We start from the raw sequence: 10,684 nt of genomic DNA on the forward strand, positions 1-10,684 counted from the left end.
TAATGAGGTGCAATAAAAAATGGAGGCTCTCACCGCTAGGATAAATGAGGCAGAAGAAGGAATTAGTGATATAGAAGACCAAATGACAGAGAATAAAGAAGCTGAGCAAAAGAGGGACAAACAGCTACTGGACCACGAGGGGAGAATTCGAGAGATAAGTGACACCATAAGACGAAACAACATTAGAATAATTGGGATTCCAGAAGAAGAAGAAAGAGAGAGGGGAGCAGAAGGTATACTGGAGAGAATTATTGGGGAGAATTTCCCCAATATGGCAAAGGGAACGAGCATCAAAATTCAGGAGGTTCAGAGAATGCCCCTCAAAATCAATAAGAATAGGCCCACACCCCATCACCTAATAGTAAAATTTACAAGTCTCAGTGACAAAGAGAAAATCCTGAAAGCAGCCCGGGAAAAGAAGTCTGTAACGTACAATGGTAAAAATATTAGATTGGCAGCTGACTTATCCACAGAGACCTGGCAGGCCAGAAAAAGCTGGCATGATATTTTCAGAGCACTAACGAGAAAAACATGCAGCCAAGAATACTATATCCAGCTAGGCTATCATTCAAAATAGAAGGAGAGATTAAAAGCTTCCAGGACAAACAAAAACTGAAAGAATTTGCAAATACCAAACCAGCTCTACAGGAAATATTGAAAGGGGTCCTCTAAGCAAAGAGAGAGCCTACAAGTGGTAGATCAGAAAGGAACAGAGACCATATACAGTAACAGTCACCTTACAGGCAATACAATGGCACTAAATTCATATCTCTCAATAGTTACCCTGAATGTTAATGGGCTAAATGCCCCTGTCAAAAGACACAGGGTATCAGAATGGATAAAAAAACAAAACCCATCTATATGTTGCCTCCAAGAAACTCATTTTAAGCCCGAAGACACCTCCAGATTTAAAGTGAGGGGGTGGAAAAGAATTTACCATGCTAATGGACATCAGAAGAAAGCAGGAGTGGCAATCCTTATATCAGATCAATTAGATTTTAAGCCAAAGACTATAATAACAGATGAGGAAGGACACTATATCATACTCAAAGGGTCTGTCCAACAAGAAGATTTAACAATTTTAAATATCTATGCCCCCAACGTGGGAGCAGCCAACTATATAAACCAATTAATAACAAATTCAAAGAAACACATAAACAATAATACAATAATAGTAGGGGACTTTAACACTCCCCTCACTGAAATGGACAGGTCATCCAAGCAAAAGATCAGCAAGGAAATAAAGGCCTTAAACGACACACTGGACCAGATGGACATCACAGATATATTCAGAACATTTCATCCCAAAGCAACAGAATATACATTCTTTTCTAGTGCACATGGAACATTCTCCAGAATAGATCACATCCTCGGTCCTAAATCAGGACTCAACTGGTATCAAAAGACTGGGATCATTCCCTGCATATTTTCAGACCACAATAATCTAAAGCTAGAACTCAACCACAAAAGGAAGTTTGGAAAGAACCCAAATACATGGAGACTAAACAGCATCCTTCTAAAGAATGAATGGGTCAACCGGGAAATTAAAGAAGAATTGAAAAAATTCATGGAAACAAATGATAATGAAAATACAACAGTTCAAAATCTGTGGGACACAACAAAGGCAGTCTTGAGAGGAAAATATATAGCGGTTCAAGCCTTTCTCAAGAAACAAGAAAGGTCTCAGGTACACAACCTAACCCTACACCTAAAGGAGCTGGAGAAAGAACAAGAAAGAAACCCTAAGCCCAGCAGGAGAAGAGAAATCATAAAGATCAGAGCAGAAATCAATGAAATAGAAACCAAAAAAACAATAGAACAAATCAACAAAACTAGGAGCTGGTTCTTTGAAAGAATTAATAAAATTGATAAACCCCTGGCCCGACTTATCAAAAAGAAAAGAGAAAGGACCCAAATAAATAAAATCATGAATGAAAGAGGAGAGATCACAACTAACACCAAAGAAATACAAACTATTATAAGAACATACTATGAGCAACTCTACGCCAATAAATTTGACAATCTGGAAGAAATGGATGCATTCCTAGAAACATATAAACTACCACAACTGAACCAGGAAGAAATAGAAAGCCTGAACAGACCCATAACCAGTAAGGAGATTGAAACAGTCATTAAAAATCTCCAAACAAACAAAAGCCCAGGGCCAGACGGCTTCCCGGGGGAATTCTACCAAACATTTAAAGAAGAACTAATTCCTATTCTCCTGAAACTGTTCCAAAAAATAGAAATGGAAGGAAAACTTCCAAACTCATTTTATGAGGCCAGCATCACCTTGATCCCAAAACCAGACAAGGATCCCACCAAAAAAGAGAGCTATAGACCGATATCCTTGATGAACACAGATGCGAAAATACTCAACAAAATACTAGCCAATAGGATTCAACAGTACATTAAAAAGATTATTCACCACGACCAAGTGGGATTTATTCCAGGGCTGCAAGGTTGGTTCAACATCCGCAAATCAGTCAATGTGATACAACACATCAATAAAAGAAAGAACAAGAACCATATGATACTCTCAATAGATGCTGAAAAAGCATTTGACAAAGTACAGCATCCTTTCCTGATCAAAACTCTTCAAAGTGTAGGGATAGAGGGCACATACCTCAATATCATCAAAGCCATCTATGAAAAACCCACTGCAAATATCATTCTCAATGGAGAAAAACTGAAAGCTTTTCCGCTAAGGTCAGGAACACGGCAGGGATGTCCATTATCACCACTGCTATTCAACATAGTACTAGAGGTCCTAGCCTCAGCAATCAGACAACAAAAGGAAATTAAAGGCATCCAAATCGGCAAAGAAGAAGTCAAATTATCACTCTTCACAGATGATATGATACTATATGTGGAAAACCCAAAAGACTCCACTCCAAAACTGCTAGAACTTATACAGGAATTCAGTAAAGTGTCAGGATATAAAATCAATGCACAGAAATCAGTTGCATTTCTCTACACCAACAGCAAGACAGAAGAAAGAGAAATTAAGGAGTCAATCCCATTTACAATTGCATCCAAAACCATAAGATACCTAGGAATAAACCTAACCAAAGAGACACAGAATCTATACTCAGAAAACTATAAAGTACTCATGAAAGAAATTGAGGAAGACACAAAGAAATGGAAAAATGTTCCATGCTCCTGGATTGGAAGAATAAATATTGTGAAAATGTCTATGCTACCTAAAGCAATCTACACATTTAATGCAATTCCTATCAAAGTACCATCCATCTTTTTCAAAGAAATGGAACAAATAATGCTAAAATTTATATGGAACCAGAAAAGACCTCGAATAGCCAAAGGGATATTGAAAAAGCAAGCCAACGTTGGTGGCATCACAATTCCGGACTTCAAGCTCTATTACAAAGCTGTCATCATCAAGACAGCATGGTACTGGCACAAAAACAGACACATAGATCAATGGAATAGAATAGAGAGCCCAGAAATAGACCCTCAACTCTATGGTCAACTAATCTTCGACAAAGCAGGAAAGAATGTCCAATGGAAAAAAGACAGCCTCTTCAATAAATGGTGCTGGGAAAATTGGACAGCCACATGCAGAAAAATGAAATTGGACCATTTCCTTACACCACACACAAAAATAGACTCAAAATGGATGAAGGACCTCAATGTGCGAAAGGAATCCATCAAAATCCTTGAGGAGAACACAGGCAGCAACCTCTTCAACCTCTGCCGCAGCAACATCTTCCTAGGAACAACGCCAAAGGCAAGGGAAGCAAGGGCAAAAATGAACTATTGGGATTTCATCAAGATCAAAAGCTTTTGCACAGCAAAGGAAACAGTTAACAAAATCAAAAGACAACTGACAGAATGGGAGAAGATAGTTGCAAACGACATATCAGATAAAGGACTAGTGTCCAGAATCTATAAAGAACTTAGCAAACTCAACACCCAAAGAACAAATAATCCAATCAAGAAATGGGCAGAGGACATGAACAGACATTTCTGCAAAGAAGACATCCAGATGGCCAACAGACACATGAAAAAGTGCTCCATATCACTCGGCATCAGGGAAATCCAAATCAAAACCACAATGAGATATCACCTCACACCAGTCAGAATGGCTAAAATCAACAAGTCAGGAAATGACAGATGCTGGCGAGGATGCGGAGAAAGGGGAACCCTCCTACACTGTTGGTGGGAATGCAAGCTGGTGCAGCCACTCTGGAAAACATCATGGAGGTTCCTCAAAAGGTTGAAAATAGAACTGCCCTATGACCCAGCAATTGCACTATTGGGTATTTACCCTAAAGATACAAACGTAGTGATCCAAAGGGGCATGTGCACCCGAATGTTTATAGCAGCAATGTCCACAATAGCCAAACTATGGAAAGAACCTAGATGTCCATCAACAGATGAATGGATCAAGAAGATGTGGTATATATACACAATGGAATACTATGCAGCCATCAAAAGAAATGAAATCTTGCCATTTGCGACAACATGGATGGAACTAGAGTGTATCATGCTTAGTGAAATAAGTCAAGCAGAGAAAGACAACTATCATATGATCTCCCTGATATGAGGAAGTGGTGATGCAACATGGGGGCTTAAGTGGGTAGGAGAAGAATCAATGAAACAAGATGGGATTGGGAGGGAGACAAACCATAAGTGACTCTTAATCTCACAAAACAAACTGAGGGTTGCTGGGGGGAGGGGGTTTGGGAGAAGGGGGTGGGATTATGGACATTGGGGAGGGTTTGTGCTTTGGTGAGTGCTGTGAAGTGTGTAAACCTGGTGATTCACAGACCTGTACCCCCGGGGATAACAATATATGTTTATAAAAAATAAAAAATTTTAAAAAAAAAACAGAGAAGGAAGCAAATCATAAGACTTTTTTTTTTTTTTGCTTTTTCAATATTTCCTTTTATTCTGGAACAGAAACTGGAAAAAGGACAATGATTCACTCAGAAAGCAATGACTCAATTCAGGTTGCTACTTTACATTTAAGCACCACTCAAAAAGTGGGCAGAAAGCAAGTGATTCTTCTTTGCCCATCACAATACCAGCTACATAGCTGAGAGTTCAGAACTTAATTACACAATGCTTTCTCTGTTACCAGAAGCTAACACTGCTCCGCGACAAATAGGACAGGTAGAATTCTCAGACAACCAGCGATCGATGCAGTGGAAATGGAACTCATGGGAACAAGGTAGTTTATGAAGTTTGTTGCCTTCTGTGTATTCTGTAATGCAAACACTACAGGTTTTTAATGCATCGTGTTCACCAAAACTTCTCATTGCCAAGTTGTCAATCTGTTCTTTGGTGAGTCCTCTAGGTTGGTCATCACCATCCTCATTTAAGAGGAAAAACTAAGCCAGACTAAGGAAGGGCAAAGAGCCACTTTCATCAAATGTTACCAGGGCCCTGTGTCGACCCTCTCGTCTGGCACCTGATGAGCCTGATGATGAGCTTCCTTCATTACTGCCTTCAAACACCTCTGAGCTAGTCTCTGAACTTTCACCACTGGAACTGGAGCTAGGACTGGAACTGGAACTGAACTGGAACTGGAACTGGAACTGGAACCAGAACTGCTACTACCACCAGAACCCCCTCTTCCATTCCATGACTCTGCCCTTTCCACATTTTGACTTGAGACCGAGCCACTGGGCTCGGAATCACTATCACTGTACATAAAGTAGCTTAACTCACCAAAACCTGTCATTATCTGCCTTAACATGGTCTGAATTGCAACAGATGTAGTCTCACTTAAACCAGTATTAAAGATTCTACGAATTGGAATTCTGATGGTACTGACATAGGTTCTCACATCTGCCTTTTCGGAATGTGAAAATGTACGCCTAAATCCTCCTCATTCACTTTCATAAGTGACAGTATCGTTTGGCATCTGAGACCTTGACCGAGTTCTGCTAGCTATGCTATCTCTCTGCCGGTACTCTCCAGGACGAACTCTTCTTACTTGCAGATCAAGGACTATGGTTGGAGGTCTCTGTCCTGATCCTGCAGATTCACCACTGCTGGTTGTGTCTGAAGAACCTGCTCCTTGTGAGGCATTTCTTGTTCCAGAAGCTGCAAAAAGACCTCTACTTAGCAAATCAGGTCCACTTATTTGCTGTCTCAATGTCACATGGTGTTGGGTTCTAGAACTTCCCTCAGTCTCATTTACCAAAGGATGCTCAAAAGTCTGAGATGAGATACTATGATGAGATCTCCGTGGAATTTCACTCATTAGATGCAGAGGTGACCTACTTCTTTCAGCTCTCGCTCGAGTTCTCCGATGGTCTGGGCTCCTGCTTCTTGCCCTTCTCTGACCTCTGGTGGGTGCGACTTCTCCCATTAATGTCTCAGTTGAATTTCGTTCTGATCTAGATGGCCTTGCAGATGTTGATTCAGATCGTGGATTTTCCACGTGCCTTTAGCTACTGTTGTCTGTATTTTCTCCACCAGAATGTCTTGCAGATGGCTCATTTTCATTCTCTGGATTTTGACTCCCATCATTACGGTTAACGTTGATCTCTAAACTGAAATCTGAAATCACCACTGTCTGGGGTAGTCCGGCTCACTGCTCTCCAAGATTGGTTTCCTCTTTGACCACTTCTTGTTGTATTTCCAGTTTGTCTGATGGAGTTAAGCCAGTCTATTATAGAGTCACCATTGGACACATCATCTGAAGAGTCTCCACCTCTATTTTCATCTGAGTTTTGTGGTGCTGGGCCCTCTTTAATATGTTGTAGTCTTCTCAGCAACTCTTCCTCAGTACTTTCACCTGGGGAGCCTAGCAAATTGTTATCCCTCATAAGTCTATAATCTTCTTCACTCAGGTAATTTACAAATTGATAGAAAGCTTCTTCCCGATCCAATCGGTCCATCTGACTCCTGCGCGCCTTCCTTGCAGCTGCTCTCAAGCCCACCTCCAATGAGTCGCTGGTGGAGACCCGCCTCTAGCCCAGCGCCTGCTCGGAGACGTTGCTCAGGCAGCCATTATCTTCCCCATTGTTACCAAGCAGCCTCATAAGAGACTCTTAACAGAAGGAAACAAACTGAGGGTTGTTGGAGGGGAGGTGGAGAGGCGGGGTAAATGGATGATGGATATTAAGATTGGAACTTGCTGTAATGGGCACTGAGTGTTATATGCGAGTGATGAATCATTGAATTCTATCCCTGAAACTAATACTACACTATATGTTAACTAACTAAAATTTAAGTGAAATCTTGAAAGAAAAAAAAAAATGTCCATCAGTGAATGGATAAGGAAATTGTGGTATATATACAGTGTAATATTTAGGACAATAAGAAGGAAATCATGATATTTGTGACAATAAGAATAGACCTCAAGGCATTACAGTAAGTGAAACTTGTCAGACAAACGGTATATGACTTTATTTGTATATAGGATCTGGAAAACAAAATAAAAATATATAAAAATAGTTCAGGGGCGTCTGAGTGGCTCAGTGGGTTAAAGCCTCTGCCTTGGGCTCAGGTCATGATCCCAGGGTCCTGGGATTGAGCCCCACATTGGGCTCTCTGCTCCGTGGGGAACCTGCTTCCTCCTCTCTCTCTGCCTGCCTCTCTGCCTACTTGTGATCTCTGTCTGTCAAATAAATAAATAAAATCTTTAATAAAAAATAGTTCAGATTTGTGATTATAGTGTCGGGGGTGGTAACTGGGGATGTGTGAAGAAGGTACCAAATAGTACAAACTTCCATGTATAAGGTAAATAAGTACTGGGGATGTAGTGTACATCATGGCTATATTTAACATTATGCTACTTTTGAAAGTTGTTAAGAAGGAAATTCCAAGACCTCTCATCACAAGGGAATTTTTCTTCGTTTTTTATATCTATATTTTATGATGTTAACTAAACTTATTTTGGTAATTTTTTTTAATATATGAAATTGAAGTCATTATGCTCTATACCTTATACAGTGCTATATATTAGTTATATCTTAATAAAGATTGAAAAAATATAAATAGTACACTAAGTAATATACAGATTTAATGCAACATTTATCAAAATCCCAGTGGTCTTTTTTACAAAAATAGAAAAATCCGTTCTAAATTTCAATATCAAGGATATCAACAGATCCCAAAATAGTCTTGAAAAATAATGTAGTCAGTGATCCCATGTTTCCTGAATTCAATACATTACAAAGTAACATTAACATAAAGGTTTATGATACTAACTTAAAGACATTTATATAGACCAATGCAGTAGAATAAAAAGCTAAGAAATAAACTATTGCATAAATGCTCAAATAATTTTCAACAAAGGTACTAACACCATACAATGGAGAAAGGACAATCTTTTCAACAAATTACATTGAAAAACTGGATATCCAAAGGCAAAGTAATTAAGTTGGACTCTTACCTAAAACCACATGCAAAATGTAAAATATAAAAGCTAAAATTATAAAATTCTTAGAAGAAATCATTGGGTATATGATGGAGTGGGGAATAGAGGAACAATTTTATTAATTCAACCCAAAAACCATAGGTAACCAAAATTAAAACAGATAAATGCACTATATTGAAATTTTATAATTTTATAATTTTATAATTCTATGCATCAAAGGACACAATGAAGTGAAAGGCAACCTACATAATGGGAAAATATATGCATTATTGATAAGGGGTTCATACCCAAAATATATAAAAAACTCTTATGAAGTCAACAAATCATAAGCAAACTAATTAAAAAATGGTCAGAGGACTTGAATACACTATTCTCCAAAGAAGATATATAAATGACAAATAAGCACATGGAAAGGAATTCAATATCATTAATCAAACAATGTTGCAGGGGTGCTTGGGTGGCTCAGTAAGTTGAGCACCTGCCTTTGGCTCAAGTCATGATTCCAGGGTCCTGGAATCAAGCCCCAGTCCAGGCTCCCTGCTCAGCAGGGAGTCTGCTTCTTCCTCTGCATCCCCACCCCTCACTGCTCATTCTCTTTCTCTTCCCCTCTCATTCTCAAATAAATAAAAATGTTATTAAAAAAAACAATGTTGCAAAAAATAGGATAATAAAAAATGTTAGAAGGAAAAGCTCAGAAAGGACATTTCCATTTGGGATTTGAAAATTTCTAATAGGGGTGCCTGGGTGGTGTAGTAGGTTTAGTATTTGACTCAGTTTCAGCTCAGGTCATGAACTCAGTCATGCATCTGACACCCTGCTTGGTGCAGAGTGTGTTTAAGTTTCTCTTTGCCTTTCTCCCTGCCCCTCCCACCTCCCTTTCTTGCTCTCAAATACATAAATAAATCTTCAAGAAAAAAAAAAGAAACTGAAAGATTTACCGTATTCCTGGTAACCTAGAAGACCACACATATACATACACATGTGCATATGCCCAGGGTTGTGTGGATACCAACCAAAGAAGCAGAGTCCTTACCTCTGGCTGACTTTGAAGCTCTGTGCAAGCAGGAAGTAAAGATGAAGGAATTGTCAACTCCTGTTTGAATGGTGAAGGCATGCACAAACATGTACACAGAACTCCTGGGAGACCTATTGATTACAGACATGTAAGGAAATATTTCTGCAATAATTACCCAACCTAAACTAATGGAACGGAGACTTTAGTGACTGCACACATGACAAAATACAGAGTATACAGAATTAGTTTCAAAAAGTCACTCAACAAACAAGATACACTGCTATCAGAAATAACGAAAACAATAAATCCTAGGAACAGAAAATTTGATCTGCAAAATTTTTCAGATTGTATTATTTAAAATATACTGTTTCCAACGAAATTATAAGGCATGCAAATAAATAAGGAAAGTGTGTTCCTTACACAGAAAATAATAAGCGATACACAGAGAAATAAGAAAATCATTTCTAAAGAACTAAAGAAAATGTCCATCAACTGATGAGTGGATAAAGAAGATGTGGTGTATATATACACAAAGTGGGATATTACTCAGCCATAAAAACCTGAAATCTTTCCATTTGCAATGACATAGATGGAGAAATAGAGTATTATGCTAAGTGAAATAAGTTAGTCAGAGAAAGATAAATACCATATAATTTCACTCATATGTGGAAATTCAGAAACAAAACAGATGAATGCGGTCGAGGGAGAGATGAAGTCCAGGAAACAAACTCTTATCTACAGAGAAAAAACTGAGGGTTATTGGAGGTGGGGTGGGCAGGGGGATGGGTTAAATAGGTGATAGGGATTAAGGAGGACACTTGTTGTGATGAACACTGGGTGTTGTAGATCAGCGATGAATCACTAAATTCTACACCTGAAACTAATATCACACTGTGTGTTAACAAACTGGAATTTAAATAAAAAATTGGGAAAAAATGAGAAAATTATGAGATTGGTATCTCATAAAAAATATCAGTAAAGAGGTAGAAATTTTTTAAAAGAGTCAAATAGAAATTAAGAGGTTGAACATGGACGGGACTGGAAGAGATTATGCTGAGTGAAATAAGTCAAGCAGAGAGAGTCAATTATCATATGGTTTCACTTATTTGTGGAGCATAACAAATAGCATGGAGGACATGGGGACTTAGAGTGGAGAAGGGAGTTGGGGGAAATTGGAAGGGGAGGTGAACCATGAGAGACTATGGACTCTGAAAAACAATCTGAGGGTTTTGAAGTGGCGGGGGGGGTGGGAGGTTGGGGTACCAGGTGGTGGGTATTATAGAGGGCACGGATTGCATGGAGCACGGGGTGTG

General features: G+C 38.9%; 1 pseudogene; it reads right to left on the reverse strand.

The window, feature by feature from the left end:
* Positions 1–5,078: 5,078 nt before the first annotated feature.
* LOC116582267 lies at positions 5,079–9,470 on the reverse strand (annotated as a pseudogene).
* Between the last annotated feature and the right edge of the window lie 1,214 nt (positions 9,471–10,684).

Source organism: Mustela erminea, chromosome X, assembly GCF_009829155.1.
Source record: "Mustela erminea isolate mMusErm1 chromosome X, mMusErm1.Pri, whole genome shotgun sequence".
In the NCBI taxonomy this organism is placed as follows: domain Eukaryota; kingdom Metazoa; phylum Chordata; class Mammalia; order Carnivora; family Mustelidae; genus Mustela; species Mustela erminea.